Raw genomic sequence first — 5,564 nt, forward strand, 5'->3', positions numbered from 1 at the left:
TTAATTTGATTCAAACTAGTCTAGGTGAGCTTTACATGTATTAATTTATAAATTAGACAATAAAATATATTGTCACACGATTTGGGTGTTTTATACACAATTTGAGTTTTTTTACACGATTTTGAATATTTTGGATTTTTTATTGCTCGTTTTTTTGGTTTTTCACTGCATGAAAATAGCATCTTTGGTTATAATGAACACTTTTGACTTGTGTATCCTTGTTCATTTCAACCGATTTGTACTGTACTTTTTACATACTATCATGTGGTCTCTTCTTGACTGTGAGGAGGTATGATGTACACCTAAGTAAAGTAGTACTCGGGGACGAGTAGTAAACTAATTGTCCGTTGATTAAGAGAGGTGACGGAACGTGACTAAAGCGACATCTCTCGGACCCTTGTCAAGTACTCGCCCTCATTAGACTAATCGAATTTGGCGGTTTTGCCTTCCGCAGGGAATAAAACGCGGGAGCATTTGTAGTGCGGCCTGTGATTCCGTTAGGGCGTTACAAATCCGATTAAGGAGGGGTGGCGCTATCCCCAAAGGTGATGCGCCACTTTGACCAATCAGAGTCTACGTATTTGACGATAAGTGTTTGGTGCTAGGGGGTAATTATTTACAGGTGCAAAACTAGATAAACTTTATAATTTAATATTGATGACGCTAGTGATTTCTAGTAATGTAATATTTACATCAATGGACTTGCAACACTACGTTACGACATGGCATTCCTGTCTCCTTTAGTGACAGGTCTATTATTGTTTTAAATTATCGCTATTGCCTACTGGTACAGATTTCAGTTTAAAAAAAAAAAAAATTAAGAAAAGTACGCAGTAACTGGTAAAACTATTACCACCAGAAACCTGATAACGTGTTAAAAATATAATATTTTCACAGCTGAAATTAATAAATCACAAATTTCGAAAAATACTCAAGATACGGAATATTTTCAACTTTGGATTAATTATACTTACCGGATTTGAATCTTATTAGTTTTTATGTTCCTGCATTGGCAGGATTAATTTAAATAATGAATTAAAGATAAATTCTTTAATCCACAATATACGATAATAATAATTATATTACTTCAGCAATGTTCGTCTGCATACTTTCCTCCATTGAACTGCAGTGAAGCTCAAATCAGATCGAGTCACACAGTCCTTCCATCTACGTTTTGGTCAACCATTAGGAAGTTTATTCTCGTGTTAAATATTGTTACTCTTTTCCTGATTAGTTCTTTACCCTTCTCAACAGCTTTCCAAGGTTATTTAATTTTCCTTGATGGTTTAACTTCCATTATTTATACATGAAGGGCACTGTGAATGTGTAGCCGTATATATTCTCTGTTGAACTTACCTTCTTCGGGTCAAACAGTTGATAATAATTCATTTTCGAAAACTACAGAGCATGATTCTTCCCTTGACGTGTTCTAGCAAAGAACAGTAGAAAGAGTAATCTTCTGTATAATTTGAGGTTCAGGTTTCTATATAGTAGAACTGAATAATAATAATGTCGCCAAAGAAAAATAACAAACATTTCAAGCATCTTTAAACAAGTTAATTTTTTCATAGAGTAAATAATTAATTCGATAAGATCAACCATTTTTATAATTTGAAACAAAAATATTGTATCTTGTGCTTGTATATTTTGTAGTCAGTCTTAGTTATAATCGAAAATCTATTTTTATCAAGTGACAAAGATTATCTCATTTGAAAATATTATTATAAAATTTTAATTATGACCTATAAACGTGATTTAAGATCGGAATAGAAGATGGCCTTGAGAGCTAATATAGAAATGTTATGGGAGTGTTTACCAATGGGAAGTTGAGGATTGTTTTAGAACTAACATTACATTTGCTGGATGTATTTTAATTTAATACACTTGTAAATTTTAATAAAAGAAAAAGATTCGAGTACTATGAAATGAACATGAACTCTTCAATTTACTACTTGATTAATTCAAATATATGCATAAATATTATTAATAATGATATCAAATTTTGGATTTCTTCTCTATTTTATTATCTAATAATACAAATTTGCTAGTTTCTTTGGCATTAAAGAAAAAAATCTATTGCATTTAGAATAATTGATATACACGTCTGGTTAATTATTTTATCCTGTTTTATAAATATAGTGGAATCTCATTATAACGCTCTTGGCTTAGCAAAGATTCGGTTATATAAATCAGCGTACCTGGTCCTGGTTTGGCTTAAACAATATGATAATATAATCTTTTTGTTTTCCTCGTTGGGATTGATTTTGTTTATGATATCACCAGGAGTTGGTCTTTCTTTTATATTATATTCTTAATATTCCTTGTGTTCTCTATCTAAAACAAGTATATTGACAGGTAGTGTCGAGGCGAGTTCAAACACCATTTCCTTTCGATGTAATATTTCGAAATTTGATTGATGGAGCTCTCAATCTTTCTGTTCAGATATTAATTTTGGAATCCAATTACGACCCTCACTCTATTTACGAAGATTGGACACAGTTGCGAAGGAATAAACTCAATCCCACACATAACTTAGGGTCCGGAGGGAGCTTGATGAAGGATTTTGCGGAGGCGTTTATGGAATTAAGACGCTGCCAATGCCGTGAATAGGCTTCAGCTGCAGGCCTTAGGTTAGGACGCTGTCAGCAAAGCAACTTTGCCCTGTGGCAACAGTATTCTCTAATACCTCTCCCTAAGTTCCATTCATATATATCATATCACTGGAAGTTGAATTGAAAACATTACATATAATTAAATAAATTATATATTAATCATTTATCTAACATATATGGTTTATTTAGGATCCCTCATCTAAGTGAAAAAAATCTTTCAATCGTCGTTCTGTATTCCTCTTTGTCTAAAAATCCTTTTTTCTCCATAAATAAAGTAACATTTATGTTTTTGAGGTGTGCTGAAGATTTTAATTAGACTACAGTACATTGTATAAGGTTTTTTGCACCCAATTCAAAACAGTTCGGAAGAACGAAAAAATAATTAGGAACAAAATTGTAGGTAATTTGGTATACAATGATACGTGAAACTAATTGGTTACGAATTTCAACTTTGTGATAGTATATATTAGAAAAAAAAATACAAATTTCCCCCTCTCCCCTCGTTTTTCTTGTAAATTAATAAACCATTATTCGAATAAATTTGTATACTCATTTGATACTAAATCACCTACAATATTGATGATCAAGTATTTTTTTTTAACGGCTTATTGAGGATCAAAAAGAGGTGTTGAAAGAAACTTTTAGAAAAGTCCTGAAAATTATTCATTTATGTTTTTGGGATCCTTGTTACGAATTTCTACTTTGTGAGCTTTTCTTTTCTTTTTTTATTTCTGATATCTCTTTATAGCATCAATTTAGCTGGAATATATTACTCTCCTGTTTATATTATTAGTAGTTGCTTTTATTAGTCTTCTGTTTATTGCGTTCAATTCAAAACGAAGCAACTGAACTAAAAATCATTAGAATGAAAATTCTAGGTAATTTACTCTTTTTTTAATTTGGTGTAAAATTATAAAAATTAAATATTAATTTTATTTATTTTTTTATATTTCCGGTTAAAACTACAAAATATTGAATCAGCACCCTAAAAACTTATCATTTGGCAAATTTTGAGAACTTCAAAACTTTTCTCTGACTTCCCTTGCGTATCTGACTGAACTCAATGAAATTATGAGCGGTTGCTCTTAAACTATACATCACATATAAAAAATTATAGAGCAAAAACGTAGATATTATTCTTTGTTAATTTAATATAGGTCGATATTAATTTTTTTTTTTTATTTTTAGTATTTCCGGAGAATATTAAGAGGTCTCAAAGTGTAAATTCACAAGTAACCAACACCCCCAAAAACATTATTGAGTAAATCTTTAGAACTTCAAAAAATTTTCAGATAAAAATATCATATCATAGGACTTATTATAAAGGCTATTTCAATTTTTTTTTAAAAATAAGATATTATTCAACCAGGAATTTTACTATGGAACCCACAGGATTTACTTATGTCTACAGTAACTGAATAAATAATTATCGGCCTCAGCCGGATCCGAACCCAGGTCCTGGTAGTTAGCAATAGAGCGCCCTACTCATTTTATTGCACTGCATAACCCCACTTATTTTATTGACAGGTTGTACTTAAAATTAATTAATATTTTTCCACATTTCCTTTTCCTAATCCTAGATATAAATTGCTTAAAATTCTAATTTCTCCGCTCTTAACAAGAATGCTAAGGTTGTATATCCTAAAATTCCATCGAATTTTATGTATATTGAGGAGTATTTCCATTACAAGAACATTATCGGGCGCATTAGATCATTTCGAAGGCATTGTGGCTCGGTCGAACTATAGGATCTCGTTAATAGTGTTTGCTTTACATTACATAGCCTGTTTGTGTTAAATTATAGGCCAACAGAGGCCATGTTTGTAAAGCGGGTGGTTGATAAGACGGCTCGAGAAGGGCTCGTCAGTCGGTTCTCCCTCCAAAGGGACCCTTGTTGAGTCGCCCCACGTAGGGTCTCCGGCTCTAATTGCCAGGCGGGACACGTCGCCGGAACGCTACCATAGGCCCGATCTGTCTTGCGAGATCTCCTTTATCGCCGTCTGTACTAGTCCTATGGAGATGTCTTCTGTAATAGTGTGCGGGCCGAAGAAGTTGGGGCAGTAGGAGAAATGTTGGGCAAGAGCCGCTTGTCAGTACCTTAGTTTAATTATAACCTCTATATTAGAAAATAAAGTTAAATGGGGAAAAATAGTCGACTTTCAATAATATCAAATACGCACTGAATGTTTTTTACCCATAATGCAGCAACTAAAAATTAATCATGTTCAAAAATTTACCTTTATAAATGATGTATTATAATATCGTTGCAATCAATAATCATTAACCTGGATTTGATAATTAACTTAAGGTAAAAAGAAGAAACATATTTCAGGAAATAATATTACTAATATAAGCACTTTTTTAGGATTTATCATAAACGGAACTTACTATTTTAATTAAACTCAGCAATTTGATGTAAAATTAAATGATTCCAGATAGGTTTTATCCTCATGAAAATAATTTTAGAGTGTTTAAATGATGAATTTTAAAAATACTTTTTTGTAATAAATAATATATTTTAGTTGAGGAGTGCAAATAATTTTTGTTATTAACATAATATTATTTTTATTTCTCTTCCTCAATACCTAAAATTACTGTTAAATTTATTATTTGTTTATTACATGAGTCTAAAACTATACAAATATTTGAGTATTGCCTTTATTATCTTAAAACAAGTTGTTAGACGTGAAAAGTCAAGACTCGCGCAATTATCATAATATTATTCCCATATCATTTAAATTCTTAGCAGTCGGTGCATTAATAATCATTGCAGTTATATAAGGATAAAATTTTTATGAAATTTTTTGTCAGAATGGAATTAAATAATTTGTTTGTATAAAGTTATTCATACTAAAATAGAATAAAAGAATCTGCTTGGTTATCTCTTAATTAAGCAGAGTGTCTCGCCCCTAGGGCAGATCTTCAGCTAATAATGCAGAATTTATTGATACA

The sequence above is a fragment of the Halyomorpha halys genome, unplaced genomic scaffold, assembly GCF_000696795.3.
Source record: "Halyomorpha halys isolate HHAL.00 unplaced genomic scaffold, Hhal_1.1 Scaffold631.1, whole genome shotgun sequence".
Taxonomy (NCBI): Eukaryota; Metazoa; Arthropoda; class Insecta; order Hemiptera; family Pentatomidae; genus Halyomorpha; species Halyomorpha halys.